At 35.9% G+C, this 13,102-nt stretch overlaps 1 long non-coding RNA gene across 1 annotated transcript in view; it reads left to right on the plus strand.

Moving 5' to 3' along the window:
• LOC140683884 (uncharacterized) overlaps nt 1-13,102 on the plus strand; it is a 97,485-nt gene that overhangs the window by 65,856 nt on the left and 18,527 nt on the right. The window contains exon 3 of the long non-coding RNA XR_012055470.1: nt 1-13,102. This exon is cut by the window's right edge and continues 18,527 nt beyond it. This is a non-coding gene — a long non-coding RNA (uncharacterized lncRNA).

A 13,102-nucleotide genomic window follows, 5' to 3' on the forward strand; every position in this document is an offset into this window, starting at 1 on the left:
TGCTGGACTTTTAGTGCAAGAAAGACATGGAGCTCCCGGAATGGGTATAGGAGATGGAAACAAAGATGACTAATCAACTGGAGCATCTCTCTTACAACAAAAGACTGAGTTGGCCCTGTTCAGCCTTGAGAAGAGACAACTACGAAGGGACATCGTCGATATATGTAAGTATCAGAAGGGAGGGTGTCAAGAGCATGAACCCAGGGTCTTCTCAGTGGTGAAGAGCAATAGGACAAGTGGCAATGGGCAGAAACTGCTGCACAGGAAGTTCCACCAGAATAAGGGTGTAACAGTTCTCTGTGAGTGACCATGTACTGGAACAGATTCCCCAGAAAGGCTTTGGACTCTCCCTCATTGTAGACATTCAAGAAGTCTGGACAAAATTCTGTGCTGTGTGCTCTAGGATGATCCTGCTTGAACAGGGAGGTTGGGCCAGATGACTCAAAAATAATTTTTAAAAAAAGAAAGTAATCTTTCCACATTTTGATTCCTGGTTTCCTGATCAAACCTAGCCTGTTTCAAATTTATTTGTTTTTATCTTTTGACATCCTTAAGTATTTCTCATATTTTAAGTTTCATTATTTCAGAATTATTGCTATATATATTTCGATTCTATGAGAATTTATGGATAATTTTTATGTCCTGGAAATCAGATTTTCAAAGAAATTTGACTGTAGAAGCATAATTGCCTTTGTTAATGCCTACAATTTACACTGCTCCAACAGACTACATGTCAACATGAAAGTCGAATTTAGTTTAGTAAGAATGAAAAACAACACCTCAGAAACTGATGTGTCTTACTTCTGATATACTTAGTTCTATTTGGGTGAGAAGCTTACTGGCCCAGATCAAAAAAGAAATTTGTAATCTAGGAAACAGCTGATAGTATTATGAAACGGAAGGTAAAAGAGATGGGAAGGGTTTGTGGGCCAAAGTATACTCTTTATATTCTTCCATTATATTTAATTGATTCTGCTGATGTGAACATTAATTTGTTTGTTTTCCTTAGTCACTGAATACACTACATTGCATTAAACACATCAAAATCAATGTCAGTTTTTTGAGAAAGAATTTTTTTTTCTAAGCACACTTAAATGGAAACTATTGGAATTCATGCTGTCTAATTCAACTGTTTTGTGTTTTGTTCTCCCTGTTCCTGAGCAATTAATATATTATATAAATTACATCTTCTTTTTGACTATTCTTCAATATTTATTATAATATTTTCTGATCTTCCCATATTAAATCTGTTGCATGATCTTTTTTTTTATTTATTTATTTCTGCATATCTTCTTAGGAAGTAAAAGCTTTTCCTATCTCATTTTGTAAAGTACGTTTTTTAGAGCCCTGTAAGTCTGCTAAAGGTTGGGTCATTTTAACTTCTGGGAATAAAAATCTTGACAGTAATTCAGGTACAGTCTTGCAGAATTAAATTAAATTACAAATCATTTTTCTGAACAAATTTTTTTATTTTTATGCTGGAAAATTTCAACAGGCTACCCAAAGCCTTTCAAGCTAACCAAAGCCTTTTTAATTTTTTTTTTTTCCATCTGAGAGGGTTCTCTTAAAAGTAGCATCAGCTGTTGGAGCTAACAGAGTATTAAACCTACAATTTTCACTTTTATGGTGTTTGTACCACTTAGTTTATATCCTTATTATTAGAAAATATGTGAAGAACAGGTTAAAAAGTGGGATCTGTTCTGGAAAAATAATGGGGGTCCAAACTCAAGTGATGAGAACCATAAAGGTTGATTTCAAATTCCCATTAGAAATTTCCACTTGACTTGAGAGAAGGTTCACCCTGACACAGAAGCACAGTCTACACTGTGTGCTGAGAGACCTAAACAACATAATTGTGAATGTATTTTATGGAAAGAGAATTATAAATATTAAGCATGCCTAATTCATAGAACAGGCAAGGACAATTGCCTACGCACAATTATGTAACATAGTTCTGTGTCAGGTACTTAAGAATGGTAAATAAAAACAATCAAAAAGTATTTTTAACATGTAGCTGATATTTTTAATAATTATTCAGTTTAATTTATTGTGGTTGTCTCTATGATGTAAAATAGAATTGTGATGAGATGTTTGGTTAAGCTTAGGGAGGAAATTTATCTTCATTTGATCTTCCATATAGATGGAATACATTACTCTGAAAAAAAAGGCATCTCACAGCTTGAATATTTTGTAGCCTGACTTTCTATTTTAGTTCTCTATAGCTAAGACAGTACTATTCAGTTGGCAAAAAATACATTGTGTTCAATAGTAAAACCTGAGGAAAAGAAACAGTAATTTTCTAATATTCGGGAAAACAAAGCAGTCTTTAGAAAAGTTATTCAATATTCCATAAACTCAAGAATATTTTCTCATCTTTATGCAAATTGTATAGTATCTCTATGATCTCTTTTGTTGCTAAAGTAATAGGTCAATTATGGCAAAGCAACTGTGATTGCAAGACCATAGTAAAAGTTTTGGCAGCTTGGCTGTAGGCATTTTTATGTAAAGTTACTATTCCTCATCTAAAGTCTTAATTTAATAAGATGGAAAATAATAATAAAGTGGAAGATCTGTGGCTCATCAAAAGCTATTTTATGTGCTACTGAAAAAGGGCATTTCACCCAGCTGAACAAAGAAATTTCTTCAAAGTGTGAGCAGAAATTGACTTCAAGGGCACCTTTTTTTTTTTCTTTTCTTTTTCCTTTTCTTCTTTTTTTCCTTTTTGTTTTCATTTTCAGTTTGCCAAAGGCTGCTGTCATCACTAATATAATTATTTCTAAATCATTTGATCTGTAAAGTTTCACCAGACTGGACATTTCTATTTCTATGCTCTTATTTCATATTTTGGAACATTTGGCACAGCTGATCAGAGTGATTGATTGAAATATGGTAGAGGAAGGTAGCTGAAAATAATGCCAGAGTGCTAGTATTTTCTTGAGATTACCTATATCCAGTCTCTAGAATACACTTAATAGACACATGATCAATATTTCATTAGCAATGACTAATAACTCATGATGATGTAATACATGATTAGAGGAAGACATTTCCTGATATCTGATAGCTGGAAATAAATATAGCAGCTCCCTACAGATAATTATTTCTCTTCTATACTGTTAAGAATACATTCCAGAAAAGAAAGAACAACACAAATAAACATATTTTAATATTTAGATAAAGTAATAGTTTAATTAAGCTACTTCAGTTTTATTATGTTTTGCTGGAAAAACACCTTTTTACCCATTATCTTGAAAAGAATGATATGAGAGAGAATTAAGCAGGGCTTGATTTACAAAGTTATATTAAGTTTATAGTAAGAAATGTGTAGTAATAAAATTTCTATGACTAGTTTTAACTGGATTTTTTCCTTCAATAGAAGAATCTTTCATGCAAGTCAAGGAAGAGGTATCACATTGGCTGCGTGGGTGTTCGCCATGTGGAACTCCGATTCTTACTAGACAGAGCCCCAAATGAGAAAAATCTCCAAGGTTTCTATTGGCATGTTTATATACCTGCAGTGATTTCCCTTTTTGGCTTGTGTTGACAGCTTTAAAGGATTGTTTTCTCCAGAGTGTCTCCTTTTTTTTTATTATTAAGTTTTTTTTACAAGTTTCTAACTCTAGCATTAAGAATGTCAGTCTTAAGTCTTATGATTTAGCTATCTGAAAATAATTTGCTTATTATTAAGTAGGTGATATGATAAATCTACACATATTTCTCTGTCATTTACAGCTTTGATTACTCTCATTTTTGGTACATTAATCTTCTCCCTATCTCATTCCACAGCTATTACCTAATAAAGTGAAAAATTTGAAAGGATTTTTTTTTCAGAACAATGAATGGAAAAAATCAGAAGCATGGTTAAATTAATGTAAGCTTACTTTTCAAATATTGTGAGTATGATTACAGTAATCCAACTTTATATGATCATAAAATAGATGTCTTGAAATGAGGGCCATAGTAAGCTGACTTCCTTTATAGGAAAAAAATAAAAAAAGAAAGAGGAACTTTTGGGTTATGGTTCATTTAGCTTGGTTTAGATATCTACTTTAGAATAAGAAGAATTGTGCCCTTGACTCCAGTAAGTATATTGACATCTTTATGGACTGTATGGTTAGACCGATTAGGATCTCAAACAGGTTTAGATATCAAAAGCTTCAGAGTGAAATTTATATTCTCATTTTTAACTTGAAGGTAAGATAAAAAAAGGAAATAGTAAAGTATATTTCCATCTGACATATCCTATAAAAGTATTTCTCCAAATAAAAGAACTATATTCTCTTTATATCGACATATTTTTACATATGTATATCTATCTATGTATGTGCATATATATATACACATATATCCCCAATAGCGGGCATTCAAAATTTGCAACAAGAAATTTAAAGTTGTGTGTCTTTCTTTGTTCTTTTTCCAATTATATGACCTGATTTCAGTGCAAGAGAACTGCGATAACGTGATGAGTCAGAAGCAGCAGAGAGCTGGCTAATAGATTCACTGAATATGTGTTCAAACTTACTGATCTGTTTCACTGATGCTGTATGGTGCTTCTTCCCAGCATCAATTAATAACTTGGCAGCCTTACCCTCAGATGCAAGGGAACTCTGAACTCCTGTACGACATCATAAAGGTGGTATGATATTTAGTGATAACTCAGTTATTAACGTGCTCATCATCACAGTGATATGTAATTTTTTCTAATTTTCATAGCTTTTCTTCAGTGGAAAAGAGTTTAAGTGTAATATCAGGATAGAGGCATGGGGAAGAAGAACCAGTTTAAGATAAGAGAATGAAGACATATATGTGCTTAACTCAGAAACCTCATGTTTAAGAGCTCAGGTCAAGGGTTAGAAAGAATTTCCTGCTTTTGTCGTAACAGAATGCTTGTAATAACAGTTCTAATAGTTATTATAGTAAGTCCTATATTAAAAGAAACTATATTTGGATTTAAATTTTGCTTTAAAAATTTTCTTCATTCCATAAAAGCTCGTTTTTATTAGTTTAAGAAGAAGATATTCACACATTAAAAAAAAAAGGCTGTATAATGGACTGTATCACCTCACAGACATAGACATGCAGGATTTTTTATAGAAACGCCCATTTTTTCACATGTAAAGAAATCATCTTTTGAGCAAAGACAAGGTGAAACCTCTAGGCTGAATTCCAGCTGTTTGAGGAATTTATAGAGATCATCATAGACACTTCCTCACTCAGTGCTTGCTTCCATTTGCAACAGCTTGATTTTCAGTCCAAGTCTGAAGGATTAAAGAGGAAGAGAGAAAAGAAGGAAACTGTACAAAATGAGCATCTTATCAATAGTCTGCTAGAATATGGGTGGATGCCCTGATAGTCATTGTGGCTGCAAGGATGTGTGCAGGATATGAACAGCTCACAAGGGACTGAGAAGGGATTTAATATAAAACTTGTGTTGCACTCATTCAAGAAGATTCTCAGGTTCTGTAAGTGGAGATCCATAACATCTATTCTATTCAGCTATCTGAAATTACATGAATGTAATGTCCCTTAAAAAAACAAGTTTTGAGGTTAAAAAAATCTCAATCCCCCCTCCGGAAATTCAGTATTAACACAGTTTCTAAGGAAAAAAAGAAGCTAAAATAAATTTCCCACTTCTACTGAATTTTGGCTCAAAATCTCCAACAGCGTGTGCAGAAGCCTGTCATACTTCTTACAATATGCTGACCAAAACTTATACAGAGAGTATGCAAAAGTACTACCTTAGAGCAAGATTCATGCTATAGAGTTATATCAGTTATGATGATTTTCTTTAATAAAAATTCAGGTCAGTTAATGTGTGCTGAGAATACAAAAAAAAAAATATTAAAAGAAACTTAATAGCATGTTTAATTTAGGAATGTCTTAGTCTTACAATGACTAAAATATCAATAATTATCTAGTCTTCAAAAACTTCCATTAAATGCTCTCAGAATAGAGCATTAAGGCCACTTAATGTTAACGCTAACTTTATAACCAGCTAGGAACAAATATTTTAAAACCCATAAGTTTAAATAAAATCATATCATCATCTATTAAAGAAAAAAAAAAGGTAAGATCTATGAAAATAGAAAATGTGCTGCATACCAGACACCCACAAAAGCTGCTCCTCTTTCCCCTCTGCAGATGGACAAAGGAGAAAAAGGGTTGAGATAAGGACTGGAAGAATCCACTCATCAAATATTGTCACAGGCAAAACAGGTTCAATTTAGAGATATGAGTTGAATTTATCACTAGCATAATAAGAGCAGGATAATGAGAAGTTAAATAAGCCCTTAAAAAACACCCTTCCCCCACCCCTCCCTCCTTCCCAGCTCTATCTCCCCCCACCCAGTGGCACAGGGATACAGGGATTTGGGTTATGGTCCATTCATCACCCATGGTTTCTCCTTCTGCTCAGGGAGACGAGTCATTCCCTTGCTGCACCATTGCGTCCTTCCCATGGAAGACAGCTCTCCATTAACTTCTCCAGAGTGAATCCATCTCAAGAGCTACAGCTCTCCGTGAACTGCTGCGGCATGGATCACCCTTCTACGGATGCAATCTTTCAAGGACAGGCTGCTCCATTAAGGGAGCAGACCCCCTCTCTCCCATGGGCTCACAGCCTCCTCCAGGCATCCAGTCGCTCCATTGTCGGCTCCTCCTCCACAGGCTGGGGTGGATCTCTGTGTTCCCATGGACCTCCATGGCCTGCAGGGCCACAGCTGCTCCAGCATGGTCTGCACCATGAGCTGCAGAGAGATCTCAGCTCCAATGTCTGGAGCACTTCCTTTGCCTCTTTTTCCATTGACCTTTATGCCTGCATGGTTGTTCTTCTCCCCTGTTCTCACTCTGATCTTCTCTAGTCACAATTACAACTGCACAACCACTTTTTGTTTAGATTTCTTCTTAAATGTGTTATCACAGAGGTGTTACCACCATTTCTAATTGACATATCTGTCTTTGGAGCCACCAGGGATTGGCTCTGCCAGACACTGAGGAAGCTTCTAGCAGCTTCTCACAGGAGACACCCCTGTATCCCCTCTGTTACCAAAAACCAGGCCACACAAATCCAATACACCAGGATATAAAATCACTTTAATAAATGAAGGGTCTGGAGCAAATATGTTTTGGAACATGGGTAGTTATGTCACCTTTAATGAAATACAAATGCTACTGAAAGCACATACTGTAATCACAGAATCATTTTCTTACCATTTGGCCTGACTCAACTGAAGTATCAAAGTCAAGACAATTCAACAGTAACCAAATACAAGTTTATATCTATCATTCAAGAATTGATCAACTTGGAGTTTTCAGGTGAAAGATTTTGTGTCCAGGTTTCATTTATTATTATCTTGATGAGTGGATAAAAAAAGTGGTGTCAATCTCTCTGGAATTTATTTACTTCCATACTTAGATAAATCTCCATATACTAGATGTCTGGAATGAATGAATTTGCCCAGTAAATTGAAAATTTGTATTTCTGTCTAATAATCACAAACCATAATATTACAAGGAAAAATCAAAAAGAGGTATTAAAAATTTTCTCTTCAATACTGTTCCTCTCAACACTCAAGGGAAAGATTATTATTTTAATTTTCTGGGAATAGAGTATAATCTGGAAAGCAATTTTTAGTGAGTCTCTTGGCTCATATTAGATGTAGAACAAATGTTATTTTAAACATAATCTGTAACACTTAATTGCAAGTCCCTGTTCTGCCAGATATTTAACCTTTTTTACATTTATTAACATTGTTCCTGAGAGGTCTATACAACCTGCAATCTCTTCTTTTTTCCATTATCTAAAAGGAAATCAGTAACACAACTTCTTATTATTTCATTTTAAATGTTGTGAAATATTTTACAAGAATATAGTGAAGCAAATGGGGAATATTACCTAACAATTCTGATACATTTTGAAAAAGGATCTGTTCAAGAAAATGAACTTGTAAAGAATTCTGTTTTGATAGCATGTCATAATAACATTTGCTAAATCACGCTTTTTTTCTCTTTCTCTTTCTCTTTCTCTTTCTCTTTCTCTTTCTCTTTCTCTTTCTCTTTCTCTTTCTCTTTCTCTTTCTCTTTCTCTTTCTCTTTCTCTTTCTCTTTCTCTTTCTCTTTCTCTTTCTCTTTCTCTTTCTCTTTCTCTTTCTCTTTCTCTTTCTCTTTCTCTTTCTCTTTCTCTTTCTCTTTCTCTTTCTCTTTCTCTTTCTCTTTCTCTTTCTCTTTCTCTTTCTTTCTCCTCTCTTGCTCAGATGTATTTTATTTTTAATTAATTAAAAGGGAGAAAGTCCTACCAGAGTTTTAATATTAAATATAAGTATTTGTAATCTGTCCTCAGGCAGATCCATCTGTAGGTCTTTTTACCTGGTATTTAAATAATATGTCCTGAAAAATATTGATGCAGGATTTAATTTATACATATAAAAAACATTCATTGAGACAAAATGGATACTAATAAATCTCATCTTTCTGAGTGTAGGACCAAAGATTGTCTTATTGATTTCTACTTAAAATAATCAATCATATCTTCAAGAGGTAGCACAGCATTCTTTTTGGATGCATAGATGAAATCAAGGAATCTGGACTGAAATTCAGCTGTGTATATCAATACCTTTTCTTTAAAGTGGTGATACTAAAAATACTGAAAGGACTCTGGACTGCTGACATTACATTTTATTGAAGTATAAACTACAATACAATGACTTCTGTGGAACAGAAGCTCAGATCAAGTTGGTTGGATCAAATCAAAATGAAAACAGTATTACAAGTCCTCACTGCTCACTGTTTCATCTCAGAGGTATGTCTTTCCTGTCACCTCACTCTTGCTCTAAGTACAGCAATGTTTAGCGTCTTGCTGAGTAATGAATAATTCCAAGCAGTGCACTGGAAACCTCTAGAAACTACCTGTGTATTACCTCTGCTGCTTTATAGAGTGTCTGCTTCCATTCTTGGTGTGGAGACTTTTGAGTCCTCCCATTCTGCTTCCTTCCCTCAGGAGAGGACTGCTGCTCCACTTGCTCTGAAGAACTGTGTATTGATCCAATATAGGACAGCCAGCAGTGAGCAAGTACATGACTTCTCTCCCTCTGGCTGAGTTGCCCCTTCCAGCAAAACACAGTGTATGGCACAAGAGAAAACACAGCAAACAAAATATATGTTATTTTTCATCCTTAATATGAGATAATTTGTATATACATCAAAATGTTTCAGAGCCTGCATTGAATTTGTTACCAATGGAAATTTTCTCTGTCTCCTGACAGCACCATCTCTCTCCTCAAACCTGAAATTAAACACAAACACTGTTTAAAAAGAACTGATCACTGCATTACATTAGAGATATTCTTAATGAAACATATAATCTGGTAATAATAATAAAATATAAAGTTAGAATAAATTATTATTTTAAAATTGTAACTTGGTAAAACAAATATTCTTTAACTTCACTTTTCAAAAGCCCGAGCATTTTAAAATGTAAAGGTCACTTGTGTTTCCTCGAGGAAATGAAAACGCAATCAGAGTTTATCACAGAATTTTCTGTGTCAAGGCCCTGGAGGCACCACCAAGCCTGACTACTCCTCCACAACCTCCTGCTCATCTCCCTCCACCCTGCCCAAAGCCCAGGGCCCCATGTCAGTCCCCAGAAACATCAGTCCCCACCCAGTGATGCCGCAGCAGGGCTGGTCTCCAGCTTCCCTCAGCCCTGTCCTGCCCAGTTGGGCCATGCAGGCAGATGCACATCCCAGCCCCATCTTCACCTGTCCCCTGGGATGTGCCAGGTGCCTAGAGCTGGGACTGTCCCGTTGCCTCACAGTTCTCCTGCTGCTGGGTAGGTCTGGACCCTGGCTGATGGGTCCTGGGACAGACCCTGGCTGATGGGTCCTGCCCTTACAGGGCTAAGCTTGATCCCAACAACTCTGAAGCTCCAGCACCAGGGAGTCAATGGCCCTCATGGTGCCTTGGCACTGGTAATGTACTTGGCACACTATTCAGAAAACAAAAAGAAATCATAGCTTCTTTAGAGCCAAACAAGTTATAGTAACTGTAGAATAATAGAAATATTTAGGTTGAAAAACAATCTAAGATCATCACTTCCAACCATTAACCCAGCACCACCACATTCACCTGAGCGCCACACTCACACATTTTTTGATCTCTTCCACTTATGACAACTCCACTACTTCGATGAAAAGCCTGTTCCAATGCTTGACAACTGTTTCTGCAAAGACACTTTTCCTAATATACAATCTAAACCTCCCTGGCACAACAGGAGGACATTTCTTCTCAACTTGATTCTTTTTACCTGGGAGAAGATACTGACCCTCACCTTGCTACAACTTCCTTTCAGGTTGCCATAGAGAGTGAGAAGATCCTTTTTAAGCCCGCTTTTTTTCCAGGCTAAGCACCTCAGGCTCCCTCAGCTGCTCCTCATAAGATGTGTGCTCCAGCACCTTCGCCAGCTTTCTCGCCTTTCTCTGGACATATACTAGTATCTCAATGTCTTTCCCGTAGTGAAGAGCCCAGAACTGGACACAGGATTCAAGGCTGTTCTCTTTATTGTGACCCATTCTAATGGACACTGTGCCACTTGAAAAGTTCATCTCTAAAACACTTTATCTGCCATGACGACTTTCTTTCTGTGCATAGTAACTAATTATGCAAAGTCAAGAGTACATCTTATTGTCACCCCACCAGAAACCTCTACAGCTTGCTGCAATATTTCAGCAACAATTACCTCCTGAGGTATACTAAATACTCAGCTTCTTAATTAAATCTATGTAGTACTGTGAGGTTAGGTTGAGGATGATCCGTTCTGACTTTGTTACAAGGTCCCACAAAAAATTATGCTTTGCTTCTTCAGATAATTTAATGCTCAAGGGAAGGCATTAGTGCTGCCAGAAAAGAAATTTACAAGAAAATGAGAATAACCTGCCATGCTTTAGGTTAAGACTATATTTTTCACTTAGATTCCGAATTTTGCCATAATTTCTCAACTTCAGAATAAGTGTCTAAAAATAGAATAATGTAAAAATTAAATTAGAGCAATAAAAAGTAGTCAAGTTTTAAATTTTTTCTTCTATGAGAAGAGAACTTATAAGTAGCACATATAAACTACAATATTACTGTTTGTCACTAGTATTTGGAAAATATACGAGATAATCAAACCATATATTTCAGAATTGTAAAGGAATTGTAATACCATCTAGATGCTTGCGTACTAGATACTAAAATAATTTTACCAGATTTCTGGCTGGTATTTTCTGAAAACACTGCTATATAACACACAGTTTTTGAAAACACTTATGGTGGTACAGCTATTGTCACAAGCATTTGGTATACTAGACATTCAGTAGTCTGTAGTGATCAGGTTTTGGTACCCCTCAGAAATTCCTACAGACTGTTGAGGAAAAAACCCATATTTTTCACATCAGATCAGAACTGCTGTGTCTGAAAAACTCATTCTGGTGCAATATAAACCTAGTTTTTATAGAGCTTTCATACCTTCATAGTACTTTTTTATGACAAACAAAACTTTCCCCAAAAAATCATGGTGATAATACAGACCTGTTGGAGCATGTTCAAAGGAGGCCCACCAAGTTCATTAGAGGGATGGAATACATCTTATATGAAGAGTATTGGGAGAATTGGGTTTGTTAAGGCTGTAAAAGAGAATGCTTAAGAGTGGCCTAATTGCAGCCTTCCAGTACCTGAAGGGAGCCTACAAGAAAGATAGAGAGACATTATATACAAGGGCATGTAGTGACAGAATGAGGGAAAACAGCTTAATTCTACTAAAAGAGAGTAGATTTAGGTTATACGTTAGGAAAAAAAGAAATTTTTTATTGTGAGGGTGGTGAGACACTGGAACAGGTGGCCTAGAGAAGTTGTGGATGGCCCATCCTTGTAAGAGTTTAAGGCCAGGTTGGATGGAGCTCTGAGCAACCTGGTTTAGTGACAGGTGTCCTTACCCACAGCAGAAAGGGGGAATGGAACCAGGTGATCTTTAAGGTCTCTTTCAACCCAAACCATTCTGTGATACTACAATAACATTTTTTTAAAGCTCCAGAGTTCCAGTAATCACTTGAGGAGTGTTCAACAATTATAATCTTTCTCCCTACAAATACAAGTTACCATTTGTGTAAATTAGCAACTATTCAAAGAAGAATACAGTCTGCTGTAAACATTCCAGACAACCAAATATGATCAATAATTGGATTTTGCTACTGACTTGAAAACAAGGAGGTACTTGAGACCAATGTAATCCCTTAACATTCATAAATGTATTTCATTAATATGAGGCTGTCTCACTGTGATCTGCAGACTCACAGCAATGTGACTATTTGGGTTTTTGTTAAAAAATATATTTCTAGAAAAGGATTACATCTTATGCAAGTATGCTTATGACAGGATTACTATAGTGAAAAATATCCTTTCTTTTTTTTCCTTTTCTGGATATTTGCAGTTAAATAACATAAATAAATGGAGCTGGTCCTAAGCAGATAAAGACATGTAGTTTCCATCCTGGCTCTAACATCTGTTTTAGAAAAGTGAAAAGCTCAAAAATGTTAACATTTCTGCTAGGAGGTATTCATCATATAGGATTTATGGTTAATTATCAGCCACTTAGAAAATTAGTTAAGGTGGTTGGGATCAAATGTGAAACTAGAGGGTTAAATGGGAGATATTACCTGGCTGTGCTTTTCACAGAATCAAAGCATGGTTAAGGTTAGAAGGGACATCTGAAGATTCATTTAACTCAACTCCCTTGCACAAGTTGTATCACCTAGAGCAGGTTGTTCAGGAACATTTCTAGATGGCTTTTCAATTCCACCAAAGAAGGAGATGCCACGACTTCTTTGGGCAACCTCTGGCAGTGCTCCATTACCCTCACTGTGTAAAAGTGTTTTGTTACATTCAGAGGGAACCAACTATGCTTCTGTTTGTGTCCATTGCTTTTATTCCTGTCATAGGGGACCACTGAAAGATGTCGAGTTCTACGTTCTTATCCGAAGTCCCTTTGGACAACAGCATAATCCTCTGGTATATCAGACACCTCTCCTAGTTTTCTGTCATAAGCAACCTTGCTGAGTGTATACTCTGACTA

The sequence above is a fragment of the Taeniopygia guttata genome, chromosome 1 (genome assembly GCF_048771995.1).
Source record: "Taeniopygia guttata chromosome 1, bTaeGut7.mat, whole genome shotgun sequence".
Lineage (NCBI taxonomy): Eukaryota > Metazoa > Chordata > Aves > Passeriformes > Estrildidae > Taeniopygia > Taeniopygia guttata.